The 18,602-nt window shown below is 39.0% G+C and overlaps 1 long non-coding RNA gene across 1 annotated transcript in view; it reads right to left on the bottom strand.

Annotated features, from left to right (window-relative positions):
- Positions 1 to 5,724: 5,724 nt before the first annotated feature.
- LOC139158449 (uncharacterized) overlaps positions 5,725 to 18,602 on the bottom strand; it is a 33,437-nt gene continuing 20,559 nt past the window's right edge. Inside the window, exon 4 of the long non-coding RNA XR_011557694.1 lies at positions 5,725 to 7,526. This is a non-coding gene — a long non-coding RNA (uncharacterized lncRNA). The remainder of the gene's footprint in view (positions 7,527 to 18,602) is intronic.

Raw genomic sequence — 18,602 nt, 5'->3', positions numbered from 1 at the left:
TTTGCTTGTTTTTTGCTGCCAGTCCTAATGGAGATATGTGACTCACTGGGTTCCCAAATGCACAAATATTTCCCAGGAAACAAATAACTGTTTCAAGCTGCAGTTTGCTAAGGAGATAGAAGTAGGCTAATAACATGGATGCATTTGTTTGTTTGTTTTCAAAAAGGAAAAAAAGTACACAAAATTAATGAGTACACTGTGACAAACATAATTATTGATACCCTCCATAGGTAAGTGAAGCAGGAAAATGGTGTTTTGACGTTTAGAAACTATTTTTTTTGTAGAAGATAACATTATGCTTTGGATTGCTATAACTACAAAATATTATATCGTTGTACCTCCAATCCTTATGGTCTTTATTCAGTGTAGTGTGTTGCTCTTGTCTAGTCTAGTTTCCATGGTATGAATTTACAAATTACATTCAGGTCTATTTTACTGAACATTTATTACATGCATACCTCATCCTTTCTCTATATAGCTTAAGTGATACACTTTTTTTTTTCCAGAGCAGTACATATTTAAGGAAATGTTTATATAGGTTTACCTAAAGTAACAAATGAGCTGAAATGTTTCCTACTAATCAGATATAGCCATAGACGAGTATTACATAATATAAAACTATGTTTTTAATTAAAGGATAGGCTGTGTTTTTCATAAAGAATAAACAGCCTTGGCTGTGGCTGCTCTTCTTACCCAGATAATCATAGCAACAAAATTTTGGGAACAAGTCGAATCTTTCTTTTAGATTCAACATGGCACCATGTTCCAGTTCCAAAAGCCACAACCACCAGGGCATTCTAAATTTGACACTCCTACCACAAATTGACCACCCGCAGAGGTGATCTTTTCTAAAAATGTTTCCTCATTTGGGATCTTCCAAAAACATTCTTCCTATACGCAATCATGTTTTTAAACAACATTCCAGACTGCACTGGAATTGAAATGATTTGTAAAACCATTTCCTCAAAAATCAAAGCTGACTACTCTTTGCATTCTAATTCTGTCCAAAAAAACAATTCAATCAGGCCAGATAGAGATAACAGGGTTTTTTGCAACAACAACAAAAATCTATAAGTTACATCTTTATTTTAAATACTTTTTTCTTAGACCTGAGGCATATATATTGCCCAGTTATATCCAACATGGGACAATACATACAATATGAGAAAGTATAAACTTAAGATACGCAGTTCCAAAAATGTGTCCTTAGTTCTTCATATTTTAAAAATTGCACTAAGACAAAGTAACATTGCAAGCTAGTCAAAGAATAGCATCGCTTAACTGGTAACGCCAAAAGTTTATTTTATTTATTTATTTAATTGGATTTGTATGCCACCCCTCTCCAAGGATTCGGGGCGAAACTCTTGGTAGCAAAACTCTTGGTAGAAGAATGCCTATCTTATCCCTAGGTATCCTAGACATTAAATTGGGTTTCTCAACCTTTAAGATACGTAGACTTGAACTTTCAGAATTCCAGTCAGCTAAGTCCATGACTTAAAATTGCCAAGATTAGGAATTAAATAGAATAGGATGATAGGTGATCCTGAATTATAATATTACATATGGCAGGTGGGAGATTACATTTTTGGGATGATAGATGTAGGACTGTAGGTAGCTTTGAAGAAAGGCAGGTTTAAATTATAAGAGATTCTTGCACAATGCATTTCTTATCAGTAACTTGAGATCTCACTGGTTGTGGCCATTAGACATGGTACACTGTAGATAATGACTAAGGCAAACCGTACTCAAGTTACTTTTCTAACCAGAAGTTGGTAAAAATGGAATTGATATTGTGAAAATTCAGAGGACAAAATAGATACTTATTCCTTGAATACAATGTAACATTCATGACAAAATAAAGAAATGTTTAATTATAAACTTTATAATTAGAAGTTATCTGAAAATCTTCACAAACCAACCATCCAACCAATGCCAAATGTTATATATAGAGTCATTTTGGGTAGAGAGACATAGCCTGTTGTTTCAAATACATGTGAGCAGGATATGCTTTTTGAGTCAAAGTGGAAAACTGTATGCCGAAAAGCTAATCCTTGCTTTCCATATTAGGAAGTCAAGCATGTAAGATACATCTGAATGCTCTAGAAAGACCCTTCATGGCTATAACCTTAAAGAGGATGGTGAATTTGTGCTGTCATTTTAAATGTCACCTGGCAGCTGTTGTGAAGAAAAGCAGCTGTGTTGAAAGATGAGAGGTGTTTCTAATAACATTTCATGGTCTTATTTTACTTTTACTGCTTTCCTTGCAATGTGAAAGGAATGTGCTTCCTTATACCCTTCTAAATTTATGTGTGTGTGTGTGTGTGTGTGTGTAAATATATGTAAGTGTGTGTCTGTCTCTGTGTGTGTGTGTGTGTGTGAAGAATTGTCCTAAAAATGCCAGTTCCAGTGTATTTATAAATGAATAGGCAACAGCCATTGCGATAACGGAACGTTTAAAATTTATTAAAAACTACTAAAATTAACTAAGCTTTTGTTAGTCCTCTATTAATGTCATCAGTGTTGTTGTGGTTAGCTCTGGCCCAGCTCCTGCCCCAAGGACTGTGGATGTGGGGGAGACATCCACATGCTGCAGGCCTGTTTTGCCCCCCCCCCCCGGTGGAATCTGCTGATGAAGGCTCCTCTGACCAAGAAGACATGAGTGACAGGGAGGAGGACAGTGTGGCAGACAGCTCAGAAGGAGATCAATTATCTAGCTCCTCCTTGGATTCAGAACAAGAGTTAATTATACAGCCACGCATGTGGAGAGCGATGCATAGGCAACAACAACTGAGAGATTATTATCAAAGAAAATGAGGCCACCTGTGGTTGGGTGGGGCTGTGGTAATTAGTGAGGCTGCTATAAATAGCAGCCTGTGGGTTTGGCCATTGTGGAGGATTATCTGATCGTTGTGTTTCGTGACTGCTTTACTGACTTTGACCTTTGTGTGCTGATTTTCCCCCGCTTTGAAACTAAACCAAAGCAAAGTGTGTGTCACTTTGTGAAAGAAGAAGGACTGTGAATTGCCTCACAGCTGCAAGCTAAGTATCACAAGACTGATAAGGGACTTGTATAAATTTCCAGTTTGTTTGGAGACAAGTGCTCTTTGCTATACAAAAAGAGTGCTTAGTTTAAGTGAATTTTCATTATAAAGAACATTGTTTTGAATTTTCAAACGTGTGTGTGTGTGTGTCTGAAATTTGTACCTGTGAATTTTTGGGAGGAGTATACCAGAGAGCCCGACAAAACAAGTGTTAAAATCCCCATTGAAGACAGTTGATTTTATATGATGCTGCTCGCTTTGCTCATTGCCCACGTCACAGGCCCACACCCTTCCCTCCCTTCTGTAACCAGCTTAGTTGTTGCTAGCTTAGTCATGTAAACAGGTGGAGTTGCTGTTCCTTCTTTATCTTTTGCATATTGCCTCTTTCTCTCCCCAGGGGGTAGAGTAGGGTTATGAGGCAATACTTGAGGTGTGCTAATCACCACTTTCTCCCCCTTGTTGTTATTACTCCCTTCCTTAGGTACCCACACTGTCTCCTCTAGCACCTTTTAGTCCAACCCCCTGCACAAGCAGGAGACCCTATATCAGTCTCTACCTGGGATCAAACTCACAACCTCCTGATTGTGAGGCAAGAGCTCCACCTCTAGGCAGACTTCGAGACATTATGCACAATTTTTGAAACTTCTGTATCTGGATGCTTAGCCAGGTGAGTTTTAAAAAACCATGATCTAATAGAAGCAAGAGGTGTCTTCAAAAGATACTGCCAGGTAAGATCAAGGTGGAAGCTGTAACACACATAATTGCAACAATCCTCTTACCTTTTTTATAATCATACCTTGAGGATCCCCCTATATCAGTGTTTCCCAACCTTGACAACTTGAAGATATTTGGACTTCAACTCCCAGAATTCCCCAGCCAGCGAATGCTGGCTGGGGAATTCTGGGAGTTGAAGTCCAAATACCTTCAAGTTGCCAAGGTTGGGAAACACTGCCCTATATGATGTCTAAATTAAATTTAACTAAATTAAAAGAAAATTATCTTTAAAGTACCTGTGAATTTTCAGCCTAGTTCTGTAAAATAGTGAGATGTCATTGTTAAGATAGCAGACTGAGTAATTCCATTTCAACCACAGAGTTCAGTGGGAGGTTGGGGATCAGTTCCCCTTTCCCAAACCAATCTGCTTCACAGCATGGTTATTATCCTGCCAGTGAAACATGGATAGCTTAAAAGTACACTATGTATACCACCTAGGCTGCCAAAGGAAAAACGAGTTACAAATGAAATATATCCATAACACTGATAAACAGATGAATAAAATATTCTATAACATGTCTCTTTCAATACAGAAAGCCCAAAATAACAATTCCTGGTTTTGCTTCTTACCTTTCTTTCTGGAAGGATATACTATTGCTTAATCATTCCTACAATCCAGATCTCTTCCATGTTCAACAAGCAGCTTTAGACTCCTTGTCTGGCCAAATAAGCAACTTAGACACAGAATGTTTTAGTGGCAATTGCAAAAAAAGGTGCTAAGCAGGTACAGTAATAATAATGTCTTTTAGATTCTCTTGAAAAGTCCACATTGTTTTCTAGCAACGTTTTTTGGAAGTGGTTCATTATGGTGGGTGTGGGTGTGTAAATATGTGTGTGTGTGACCAGCCTAAATTCATCTAGCCAGCTTTCATCTAAATTCATCTAGCCAGCCTAAGAACACACCATCTTCTGGTTTTTAAGCCAGCACCTTAATCACTAAACCAAAATGGCTTTTATGTGTAAAGTCAACGCAGAAAAGCAGATGGAGCTTTGATTGTGTTGTGGTGATTACCATCTTACCTATTTTAACTCACTTCCCATGGATGCCAATGGCACGATGGGTTGGAGGTTGAGTTCTGTGATGTTAAAAATATATCCCTAAACAGGATGTTTCAAGAAAGAAAGATTTCAATACATACATATTTTCCATTTCATTCCAAGTCAACTCCAGGACTGAGTCAAAAATCAACTGGATACCAGTCAACTCTCAAACCCTGCCAAAACCTGACAGTCCCTCTTCTTTTATTGGATTTCAAGGTTCAGGTGATTTCCTTCGGGCACTGAAGTCTGACTTGTAATTTAAAGGGCCAGTTGCTCCCCATGCACCAAGTCAGAAGCCCTAAGTCAAAGCAGGACAAAAAATCTTTTTACAATTGTAAAATGCAATTTATTCATGATCAAACCTTTCTCCATATATATATATGACACATATAAGTCACCTTATTCCATTGTTGAACCAGCTTAACCAATTTCCATAGAACCATTTATCTACTGTATAAATTATAGTTACTGAAGCAAATTATAGGATTTTCCTCACTTTAATATCTATATTTCCTTTCTCTCCTCTCCTCAGCGATGGGTTGCTCCTGGTTTGGCCCCAAGGGGTAGAGTAGGGTTATGAGGCAATACTTGAGGTGTGCTAATCACCACTTTCTCCCCCTAGAACTGGTAGTGCTGCCAGTGGGAGAATCTGCCCATCCACCCTGGAATGCTTCTGCGCATGCACAGAAGCATCACCTTCAAGCGCACACATGAACCAGTAGTAAATGGTTTTAGAACCCACTACTGCTTCTCCTCCTTCTATTTTAATAGAAATAAGTCCTTTTCTAAGAAGACAGAACAAGTTAATATAACTGTTACAATCTGTAGCTAATAATTAGATTCAGAAAATAAATAATCAGAAAACAAATACTGTAAACACTTAATATTTATTTATTAGATTTGTATGACCCCCCCTCTCCGGGGACGCAGAGCAGCTCATAACAGCAACAAAATACAATATGATACAAATCCAATATTAAAACTAATTTAAAAACCATAATTAGTAAAAAAAACCATTCAATTCTTCACAAACACACCATTCTCAAATGCTAGAGTCAGAAAGATGGGGGGGAGGGTTAGTCCCCCCCATGCCTGGCAACATAGATGGGTCTTTAACATCTTGTGGAAGGCAAGGAGGGTGGGGGCAATTCGAATCTCCGGGGGGAGTTGACTAATCATAACTAGTGATAGGTGAACCTAACCCGCACAATTCGGGTCCATACCGAATTTTGTGGTGTTCGGTATGCCGAACACGAACTCAATTTTTTTTCAAACTTCAGGCAAAGTTCGGGGTTGTGTTTGGCGTTTGGAGCTTTTACGTCACAGGCAGGTTGCTAAGGACACCAAGGTGATCACTTCCTGGATTCCATGGAATCCAGGAAATGATCACTTTGGCGTCCTTAGCAACCTGCCGGTGACATCAAAGCTTCGCCCCCGGAATCTCTTTGTGGGAGGGATTCCCCAGCTCCTTCAAAGGGAGGTCTTCACATAAAAATAAACATTGTTATTCTTATGAAAAAAAGACACTGCAGCGGCGCTGCAAGCAAAGGGTGGTCCTTTCACGTAAAAATAACAATGGAATCCAGGAAGTGATCACCTTGGCGTCCTTAGCAACCTGCCGGTGACATCAAAGCTCCACCCCCGGAATCTCTTCATGGGAGGGATTCCCCGTTCAGGTTCGAGTTCGGTTCGGGTTCGGTCGAATTTTACGTAAAGTTCGTCCAAACTTGCCAAACCCGAACACCGTTGGGTTCGCCCATCACTAATCATAACAATATCTGATTACTATTTTGTAATGAACTACTGGAATTAATTGGAATTAATTGCAACTTGTGCATCGTTGTGCATTATTATGGAACATATCGTATTGCCTTAATGTAGCTGAATCAAACCAAGAGAAATCTATGGCCTTATTTCCAATCATAAAACCCATGAATAGGGCATCCAAGCAATGTGAATCTTCACAGGGATGCTTTGTTTTGAATGAGATTTAAGCAAAGCACGTGTCAGGTTTCTTCCAAGCATGGCAGTAAATAATGGCCTTCAAGGCATTAATTCCTTTCTTGAACAGGCTTACCTTGCAGCAGTCTCACAAGCATGACTCAAGTTGATTTCTTTATTGCAGACAAGGTCAAGGCCATATCCATATCAAAGATTTGCATGCTGCAATACACAGAGGTACAATTCTACCTCTGCCTCTGTCCAGCTTTTAAATTCTTAAGCCTTTTCCTCCTGCCTTTTCCAATCAATGAATAGTTGAGCATTTTCATTATAGCCTTGAGATTGGGGAGCCCTTATTCCATGTTGACATAATGATTCTGTTGGTTTTGGAAATGGCTGGTTCCTGCCTTGCCAATTTTATCCCTGTGCCAAACCTCCACAAAGCAGCACCTTGCTTTTAATGGGCACAGCTGTGTTTCTGCAAGGCAACATGTGTTTGCAGTATTGCAAGGCTGAAAGACCAACTAACCTTGGACTCTCTTTGACAAAAATTCAAAGCAGATTGCAGATTTCACCACAATGTATGCTGTGTTTTACATTCTTGCAGCGAAGCATTTCATTAAAGCAAACTGCCTATCATCTGATGCTTCTAGATTTTATCCATCTCAATTCTCCTGTCACTCATCTTGCCAGTTACTTTCTCTCAGACCAATTCATCTCATGGGATAGCTGTTGTGAAAGAAGAAAAGGCAGAGAAATAACATTAAGTATCTTCACCAGGGGAATGAATGAATGAATGAATGAATGAATGAATGAATGAATGAATGAATGAATGAATGAATGAATATTTTATTTCCAGCAATTACAGAGATCCCTTGATTTTTGCGGGGGTTGCATTCCCAGACTGCCCGCGAAAGTCGAATTTCCGCGAAGTAGAGATGCGGAAGTAAAAACACCATTTTTGGCTATGGACAGCCAAAAACTACCCCCACGCACCCTTTTTGTTGAAGTGGGGGGAGAACGCAGTGGGGTAGCGAAAATGGAGCTCCACCCCAGAGCACCCAATTTGCATTGAAAGATGTTGAAAGAAAATGCATAAGCCATGCCCACAGTGTAGTAGTAAAAATTTTGGTAGCCCTTCACTGGCTAAGAGAGAGTACTGGCAAAATGAATGACAGGAGAGCTGAGTTAGGTACAATCCAGGCACACCAGATTAGAGGCAGTTTCCTTTGCTGCATTGTGACAGGCTGAAGAAAGAAAACCTATACACATAGAACTGTACACATTGTGTATTTCATTCTCCATAGGTCCATACCAAATGAATAGATGTTTGGAGAAGCCAACATCACAATAACGCTGTTGAGAGTTTTAGATATTTAAATTCACATGGTCTGGCCATATGTTTATGGTGATTGTGGAGAGAACACAAAGAACTGGGTTATGCAAGCTAATCTTACCATAAAAGGTATGGTAATTACAGATTGTGTCATGGACTTAATAGGGCAGGGCAGAAGTCTTGTGTTGTCTTGGTGCATAACTTCTATTTGCCCAACCAGGACAAGCTGAACCAATCAATACAATTTCATGATATGGTGAAAAACATGCCGCATGATTATAAAGAAGGAGTTGAGAATGGAGCAAAATGACCTTAGAATGCCGAAATATATGTTGTGTTTCACATTCAACAGATCTCCCTTAAGCACAAGGTTAAGCAAATAGCTTTGAGTATTCCTGAACTTTTGTTTGCTAGCTAGTGAAGGCTGCGATCAAACAAGGTTACAGTGACTCAGTTTTCAAAACAACCATGCCAATGGTGCCACATTGATTAAGCAGCTGCTCAGTTTCCTTTGATGGAGATATGAATCTCAGTTGGGCTACTGTTGCAGAAATGCTATGTTGAATTATATTTACAATTACTGGTATTATTTTTAATGTAGTATGTAATTTATTATTACAATCTGTTCCACAACAATGTGAACAGAAGTATGGAGTGTTGCTCACACTAGGTAAGTTATGTTAGGTAGGGATCTTGCTGGAACCGAAAACTAAATGTAAATATTCTGTTTATAAATATATATAGTGATAGTAGCCTGAAGTTGTCTTTGGAACACATTATAGTTTGCCAAACATACTATATCTAGTGGGACACATTATGGCCAATCTTATAATTTAGAGCTATAAAAATAATGTAACAATTAAATTGCAATTAATTACAGTAGTTCATTATAAAATAGTAATCAGATATTGTTATGATTAGTCAACTTTTATATGCTGTTTAAAATACATATTTTCATTTGATTTTTTAAAACTAAGATGGGAAAAGGTTGTTTTTCTAGTTTATCATTATTTTTATTTAAATATAATTGATTGGTATTGCACACAATTATTTATGAATGCATAGGAAAATCAGTTGGGATGTATACATACCATAGAATATACAAGGTGTTCATTTTCTAGAGATATTAGGGAGAAACTCAAAGATCATATTTACTTAAAGAGTTATAGGCTGTAGTCTTTGGCCTTCCAGTTTTGATCATGGCCAGCATTGGGTAGTTTAGGCTCATGACATTCTTTGCAACACCTCTCTTATTTTCTTACCTCATCCTGTAATGTGCATAGCCACATACTGCCAGTCTATTGCACAAATTTTCCCCAGATACTTTTGCAAACTTTCTTACTTGAAATCTAAGCAGGTCAGAAAGATAATAGCATGAGCTCCTGCATTAATTTCACATTGCTAGCAAATGTTTATTTATTTATTATTAGACTTGGAATTGACCTTGCAGGTCATCTAGTCCAACCCCCTGCTGGTGCATCATGCTAGTCCAATATCAGTCCAGTCTTTTCCTGAAGGTCACTAGTGTTGGCGCATTCACCACCTCTGCCGGCAAGCCGCTCCACCGGTTCATCGCTCTCACAGTCAGAAAGTTCCTTCTTATTTCCAGGTTGAATCTCTCCTTGGACAGCTTCCAACTGTTGCTCCTTGTCCAGCTCTCTGGTGCTTTGGAAAATAATGTGTTCCCTTCCTCCCTGTGGTAGCCTCTCAAGTATTTGTAGACTGCTATCATGTCCCCTCTGGACCTCCTCTTTGCTAGACTATCTATGACCAATTCCTGCAACTTTTCTTCATATGTTTTAGTCCTTTTATCATTCTGGTTGCTCTCTTCTGCACTTTTTCTAGAGTATCAATGTCTCTTTTGTAGTGTAGTGACCAAATCTGAATGCAGTACTCTAGGTGTGGTCTAACTAGGACATTATAGAGTGGTATTAGCACCTCCCTTGTCTTGGAGTGTATTCCTCTGTTTATGCAGTTTAAGATTGTGTTGGCTTTTTTAGCTGCCCCTGCACATTGTTGGCTCATGTTTAATTTGTTGCTAATTAAGACTCCAAGATCTCTCTCACATTCACTGCTCTTGAGAGTGTTTTCGCCCAGTATGTATGTGTGTTTTGGGTTTTTCTTACCTAAGTGTAGGATCCTACTTTTCTTTGCATTGAAATTCATTTTGTTTGTTTGGGTCCATTGCACTAGTCTGTTTAGATCCCTCTGTATCCTGAACCTATCCTCTGGGGTGTTGGCCACTCCCGCCAACTTGGTGTCATCTGCAAATTTGATTAGTTCCCCTTCTACTCCCTCATCTAAGTCATTAAGGAATATGTTGAAAAGTACTGGGCCTAGGACTGTTCCTTGTGGTACCCCACTACTGATTTCTTTCCATGTGGACATGGACCCATTTAGGACTACTCACTGGGTGTGGTTGGTCAGCCAGTTGCCAATCCACCTGGTAGTGTTGCTGTCTATCCCACCTTTCTCTAGTTTGCAGAGTAATAGATTGTGGTCAACCTTGTTGAAAGCTTTGCTGAAATCCAGATATACTATACACTGTTTTGCTCAGGTCAATTGATTTGGTCACAGTATTGAAGAATGAGATGAGGTTGGTTTGGCATGATTTGTTCCTGACAAACCCTTGTTGGCTGTTGGTTATTATGTTATTTGTTTCTAGGTGGTGGCAGATCTATTTCTTGATTATTTTGTCTAGTATTTTCCTGGGTATTGACGTAAGGCTGTTAATGAAACACCAGTCAGAAAATTGTATAAATAATTAAATATTCCCAAGGAATTGGTTTTTAAGACAGAGGAATCTATTTCTGGGTGGAATTTTCACAGGAATTTAAGTTTAAAAATAAGTTTGGGCAAATGTACATACAATATATCGTCTAAAATTAGGGAACTACCTATTTTTGCTATCTTAGTTCTATTGATTCTATTCCTACCTTGCTTCCATCTCTTTTTTGTAAATTATTGTTTGTTGAAGGCTACACAGAAGCATAAACTTTCATAGTACCCTTTCCCCCTCCTTCTATATACCAAAAGCTCAGTGAAGCAAACACCTCCCAAAGCATATAGTTTACGGCTGCCATGGATTGTCTGTGGAGGGAGAGAGAACTACAGATTTAACCACACTGCTGGAAAGATTCTCTTCTTTCTCACTATTAATTTCACCTCTGACAGTAATGAAGACCAAAGTAGAATCCCTCCTATCTAGCAGTTCAGAAACATGCACATGTGAGTAGATAAATAGGTACCAGTTTGGTTGGAAGTTAACAGCATTCTGTGTGCCTCTGCATATAGTCACGCTGGCCACATGACTAAGAAAATGCCTTCAGACCATGCTGGCTCCCTTGGCTAAGAAACAGAGCTGAGCACCACCCTTATTAGACAGAGGGAACTTTTACTTAACCTTGAAATCCCTGCAATAGGAGGAAATTTTACGGGTCAGAAAGCAGTCCCTTGATATGTCATTTTCCCGAGTTTTGGTCACCCTGTGTGTATTCCCACAGAGTGGGCCTTCTCCGGGTCCCGTCAACTAAACAATGTCGGTTGGCGGGCCCCAGGGGAAGAGCCTTCTCTGTGGCGGCCCCGACCCTCTGGAACCAACTTCCCCCGGAGATTAGAACTGCCCCTACTCTCCTTGCCTTTCGTAAGCTCCTTAAGACCCACCTGTGTCGTCAGGCATGGGGGAACTGAGACATCTCCCCCGGGCATATACAATTTATGAATGGTATGTGTGTATGTGTGTTTAGAAAATGGGGTTTTAAAAATGTTTTTAGTAGAAATTTAGATTTGTTATAAATTGTTTTTCACTTTGTTGTGAGCCGCCCCGAGTCTGCAGAGAGGGGCGGCATACAAATCTAAATAAATAAAATAAATAAATAAATTCCCCACAGATCAATGCATAAATACAAGAATTTGCAATAAAGCTTCTCTTTGCGAATGGTCCTGGTTACTTTTGCTTGACACTGTATGTTAAACCGCACCATTACTAGTCCAAAGCAACATAGAAAGGCAATAATGTGAAAGGTTAAATAGTTTTAATTGTATGCTTTAGAATGTGAATACTGTACATTTAAGGATGTGGGGAGATAGGTTAGCTCGAATTTGTTTATAAGGAAAGATGGTGCAGAAATGAATAAAACAATCAATCAGGCCCTTGTTAATTTTATAACGGGTCAAGATTCTACTTTCCTGGCTATTCCAGGGAGAAAATTCTCCCAGTTTTGCACAGAGATAATGAATAGCTCATTTTAGCAGACTCTGAAATTTCCTAGTGGTAACTGGTGACAGAAAATTATTGATCGCACAGCTTTTATGCCTTTTCTAACATTAAAAATAAAATAAAATGAAACCAAAAAACCTATTTCTGTACCAGAAAAGGCATTTCAAAGACCCATATAGCTCATTTTGTGTTTTTAGAGCCACTATGTCTCGCTGGGGAGAAAATGTGGCAAGGCGGCAACCTCAAAACAGTAGAACAGAGCTGTGCTTTGTATTCTGACTGATACAAGAGCACCTTGGCTTCCATGCTGGAAGTCCTTAAGGCAACAAATCTTGGTTTAGTCTACAACCTGGTGATAGAGGGTATCTGTTATTTGCAGGCCCATTTGCAGGCAAAGGAAGAAAAACTTTTGGCCTGGGGTGAAAAGCCAAAGAGCTTCTAATAAAGCTGATTCTCCTCACACGTAGGATTAATTTTTATTTTATTTATTTATTTATTTATTTCTGGTGTTACTCTGAAACTGTCCAGGCAGAATTTTTGCAAGCATTAGATGAAATTATATACCACATGAGCTGTCTGACTGTTGGAAGCGGGGCCTTTTGTTTGTTAGTACAGGGTACATGATTGTTAGGGATTGCCATTGTAAACTGCATATTGTAAACTGTACCAAACTTGTACTTAAAGAGTTAATGTGCACTTAAAGGGTTAACTTGTACTTGAAGAGTTAATATTCAAGGCTGTTTCGTCACTTCCTCATTGAAGCTATAAAAGCTCATTATTTTGCTCTGTCACTTCCTTTACTTTACTTTTGCCTGAGACGGGGGAGTTGTGCTTGTATTAGCTTCGTGCTTGTATTAGCTTTGTGCTTTTATCTATATTGTATTTTAGCTTCGTGCTTGTTATCTATATTGTGTTTTGCTTTGTGCTAATCTTGTAATTGCTCAGTGCGTATTATTCTGTATTTGCTACGTGCTTATTCTGGATTGTTTATATTTTGTTTATATGTAAATAATACTTATTTAACTAAGTCTGTGTCTTGGATTTATCACACATCCATGCTCTATTAAAATTCTCTGCTTGGTGTTATCGAAGGTGTCATAGCCTAGCTAACTGAGACAAGCCAACAGTTGCAGCTGTAAAAGTCTTATTTATCACAACTCTGTAAAACATCAGCTTCACCAACATTTTACAAAAATAAAGGAGGCCTATCAGGATACAAAAGTGGCTGTAGTTGAAGGAGTTACAAGCTGCCTCACTGGGTTTCAACCTTGTAGAATTAATAATTTGGACTGGCAAAGTAATGGTTACCATCTCCCAGTATGAAAGATATAATTTGAGGTGTAAGGAGAACTGGGAAGGCAGGTCCCATACTTTTCACTGGAGCAGGATAATTTCTGGACCAAAAATGTGTGGAGGAGGGACTCAAAAGGAAGTCCTGTAGTGCAGTGGTTAAAGTATAGTATTGTAGACAAGCTCTGCCCATAGCCTGAAGTTCAATCCTTCCAAGACCAGTAAAACTAAGACCCAGATTATTTGAGGCAATATGCAAATAATGCTGCATAATGTAAACCGTCCTGAGAGTGCTGTAAAACACTATGCCAGGGGTGGGCTACTGCCTGGATGTGGGGGGGATGCAGTGGGGTAGTGAAAATGGAGCTCCACCCCAGAGCACCCAATTTGCACTGAAAGATGTTGAAAAAAAATGCAGGGTGTCTTGCATAAGCCAAAAATTTTGGTAGCCCGTCACTGACAATTGCTATTGTTCCAAAGGTGCTTTTTCAAGAGGCAACTGGACTTTCTGGATTTTATTTGAAGTTATTTCATTTTTCATTGTTCAGCCTCTTGGATGAGAAGCAAAACGTCTTCAAAGAAAAACCAAAAAGTCCAGTTACCTCTTCAAAAAACACCTTTGGGACAACCATGATCTGGATGATAGAGAATCTCCATAGACATCAAGTTATTGCTATTGCTATCTAAGGAGCAGAATGTCTTCCAATCTAATAGTCCATTTGTTCTTCTCCCATGGATAGGATATTCCAAGTCTGCAACATTTAGAATATGGAGTATATGCTCAGATTTTCCATCCAAAATTGAAACAGTCCATAGATATGTTCTTCTTTTTAATGACCATCACTTTTCCTCTAACAATGATCAATATGTATTAACCCTAAACATGTGCTAGGCATGATTAAATGTAACTGGGATAACCTAGCTATATCTGATTTAATTTATTTTGAATTATTGCTCCTTTGTGGAGGTTTGCACAGCATTGAGTCTCAGGAGAAGGGCGGCATAGAAATCAAATAAATAAATAATAAACAAATTTTGCTGTTAGTTTTATTAGTACTAACACTGACATTCCAAATCTGAGAAAAATTCCATGTGAGCGATGGTTTAATTTTTCGTTACCGTCTTTGTCTCTATTTCACAAACCTGTACTCTGCTATAATTAATCAGTTAATGTTTACAGAGAATGCAAATAGGATTAGGAAATCTGATTCAATTGCTTCCTTATATCGTGATGAGGCTTCAGGGATAGAAATGCCACTGAGCCCTTCATACAGTATGTCTCTCCTGAAACTTCACTCATTAGAGTGCTTTTCTTTATGTGGGAAGATGCAAGAGGCATTACTTTCCAGATGCGTCTCTTTGCACACAGAAAAGCAGTCCTTCTTCCCTACAAACAGCCCTAATTCAGATGATATGGTAAATAAATCATGGACAGAGGCATCCAGTTTTTTTAGCTTTATCCACTGGAAAATTAGCAGGCACTATCAGAGCACAATTACGATTGCAAAATCACGGTCACTGTACCAAAAGGTAGCTACAGTTCAAGGTATTTCTTACTGAATTAGCAGCTTCAGCTATATTTCCACATATTCTCCATAACCTCCAAACAAAGTAACCTCAGATGATATTAAAAAACATGACCTAGCAAAAAGGCAAACAAAGGGTTGCTGTAGAGTTGGTTTGCCTTGAATTTCCTTCTTTCTCCACAACAAGGAGTTACCTGTGTTGTGGTCAAGCTGAAGCAACGAAAACTCTCTTTTCAAGGCTTGGATTTTGTTCTGCCGGGCTCTCTGATAGGAGCCTCTCGAAAATTCAAGGATACAAATTTCAGACACATACACATTTGAAAATTCAAAACAATGTTCTTTAGTGTCACAAAAGTCAAAATAAACTAAGCACTCTTTTTGTATTGCAAAGAGCACTCTTCCCAAAACAACCAGGTAGTCTGTACAATTTCCCTTAAGCAGTCAGTAAGTACTTAGCCAGCAGCTGTGGAGAAACTTCACACCCCTTCTTCTTCCAACGAAGGGAGACTCACACACATGCTGCTCTGCTTTGGTTTCAAAGGCATGAAAAAGCAACAAGGTCCAGCAGACAAGATTCCTGACGAAACTGCAACAGATATTCTTCCACAGTGGCCAAACCCACATGCTGCTATTTATAGCAGCAGCCCTAATTACTGGAGCCCCACCCAAACACAGGTGGCCTCCCTTATTTCCTGTAATATGTTCTTACTTGGTCTCTTCTACGCATAATTCTGCACTTGCGTGGGTCCAAAATGTCATCATCTGAAGCTATAGAAGATAAGGAAGATTGACTGCCTTGGCTGTGTGCCAAGCCCTCCTCTGCCGAGTCACCCCCACCTACTTCTTCGTCCGAGGAAACTAAACTCTGATCTGATTCTGTCGGCAATAACACAGGCCTGTAACATGTTGAATTTTCCCCTGCATACACCTCCACATTCCCTGGGCAGGAGCTGGGCCAGAGCCAACCACCACAGATTTTCAAACTAATAAGTCTTTATTTCTCTTCCACACTGGAAAAATCATCAAGGTTACAATACTGTATGCTAAATCACATTCCGATCTCACAGGCTGAGTTTGCAAAGCTATAAATTCTTTCTAGTGAGCTGAGGAAAGACTCCTTGGCATCTGCTGCTTATCTCTGAGTCATGTTAAATCTAATTTTGCACAGTTTATCATAAGATATCAAAAACTTACTTCTCGGAAACGACAACAGACGTCCATCTTTCAACATGCAGTTTGAACAAAAGCTGTTTCTCTTCCGGGCATTTCAGGATGTGACGTATTAATTGATTTACACATTCTAAAATAGCAGATTCAAGAACATAAGAACATAAGAAGAGCCATGTTGAATCAGGCGAAAGCCCATTGAGTCCAGCATTCTGTGTCACACAGTGGCTCAGCAATTGTCCATGGGGCTCTTGAGCAGAAAGAGAAGGCAAAACCCTCCCTTTCCCTTGACCCCCAACAAATGGTACCCAAAGGACTCCTACCTGCCTCGACCAACATAGAGGCGGCACATGGACTTCCGTTTCAATAACCACTGATACACTTTTTCAAAACTTTTTCCCAGACATCTCCTCCTTTCTTTTTCCTAATCTTCTAAATCTCGCATTTATCCAGGGGTTGTCAGCTACCACCACCACCACCCCCATTCTCTGAAGAACTCCTGCTTTCCATGCTAACGTCTAGTTGATTTTCACCTACGTCCTCATCTCCACTGCTCTCCCCCACTTCTCTTAAATCAAGTACATCAAAGCTTCTTTCTCCTTGTCCTCCTCTGAATCTGACCTTTCCGGAGGCTGACAGGGAACACTCACAACAACCTGCAAGCCAGTGTCAAAGGAAACAGTTGCTTCTTCATCTCATCAGAAGCCAACCAATAACGCTTAATTGAAAAGTATAGTTACTGGTTCAAATCCTCTCTCTGGAATGGGATGACTCAGTGCCACTAGCTCGGTGTGGCCAGCAGGGGGTGACCTCCTGGCCAATGCAAAGTCCCCTCTGCCAACTCGCTGCCACCATTTTGTTGCAGGACATCTCAATACCGGAAATTCACCACAGTGACAACTCGCTGCTGGTGCAAGATGGAGGGCCAGGCAGGTGGGCAAGTGAGCAGATTGTCAGAGGCTGGCGGCAATGGGTTGACGCCAGCCTGAATGCCCAAGCAGCATTTCAGCTGCAGCTGTATGCAGGTCTATATGCAGGACTTCCCATTTTGTGGCTTAAAAAAAAACTTTGCAGAGAGCATGAGCAGCAAGCTGGATGGTCTCATTTACAGTAATTAGGGTGTGTCAAATTTTTCAACTTTCAATTTTCAAACATTAAAAAGTTGTGACATGCCTTGGGGATTGTAAAGATATTTTGGATACTATAATATAATTTAGATGTGCTTGGTAAGTAACCACAGAAATATCATAACTTTTTTTAAAAAAAAATTGATTGTTTCATTTTATGAGTGACTGTTGGAAAACATGAAAGATCGGGTCAAGGACAGATTGTCATACATAAAATTTCTGTGGTTGCTAAAATTTAACAGTTTGGCTCATACTCAGTTAAATCTATCACCGTAATGATTACCTAATAATCTCTGGATGGATTACGATATTACTTTAAACTTTAAAAGTGCAATGATCACCACACCGCTGATAAGGATACTGAAATAATGTTCTAATGAACAAAAAATATCATCATTCAGTTGTGAATTGGGAGGACAAGAAAACCCCTTTTCTCTTTATATGATTTGTTGATTTATAATGGAAGGTTTTAATTCAAAATGAGTGGAAAATAGATAATTTGTTTTCTCCATTTCATTTTCTCTTCTATTGAAATTTCAACTAGATCGTATTTATTTTATAAACTAAAGTTATTGTTGTTGTTGTTCTTATTATTATTATTATTATTATTATTATTATTATTATTATTATTATTTCTTAGATTTGTATGCTGCCCCTCTCCGAAGACTCAGAGCGGCTTCTTTCACCAGCTGTGCAAAAATAATCTTAAAGCACTTTCTTTCTTTGAGAGATTATGATGCACTTTGCTCACCCGTTTCAAATGAATGATCTCTCTGAAATAATACATTTCCCCCACACACAGAGAGATCCAGTTCTCTGATCTCTTTTTAAACACAAAAATATGCTTACGCAGAAACTACTCATTTTGAACCAGTCTTACAATGCAGCTACATTTATATATCCAGGTAAGTAAAACTAAAATCAGAAACAGATGCTGAAATGATGATAAATACCTGTATTATTTTTGCCTCCTATTCTGCTTTACTGATAAATGCACCTGATCTGGAATCTGATAATTTGAATATTCACAAACATTTCTCTATACCATAGTTCTTATAAACATGAAATAGCATACAGATACTGGAAAACTTTACATTATTCTACAGCAGATATTACTGAATAACATGAACCAGAATCTCC

The sequence above is a fragment of the Erythrolamprus reginae genome, chromosome 2, assembly GCF_031021105.1.
Source record: "Erythrolamprus reginae isolate rEryReg1 chromosome 2, rEryReg1.hap1, whole genome shotgun sequence".
Taxonomy (NCBI): Eukaryota; Metazoa; Chordata; class Lepidosauria; order Squamata; family Dipsadidae; genus Erythrolamprus; species Erythrolamprus reginae.
This window is presented reverse-complemented; position numbering and strand designations above follow the sequence as displayed.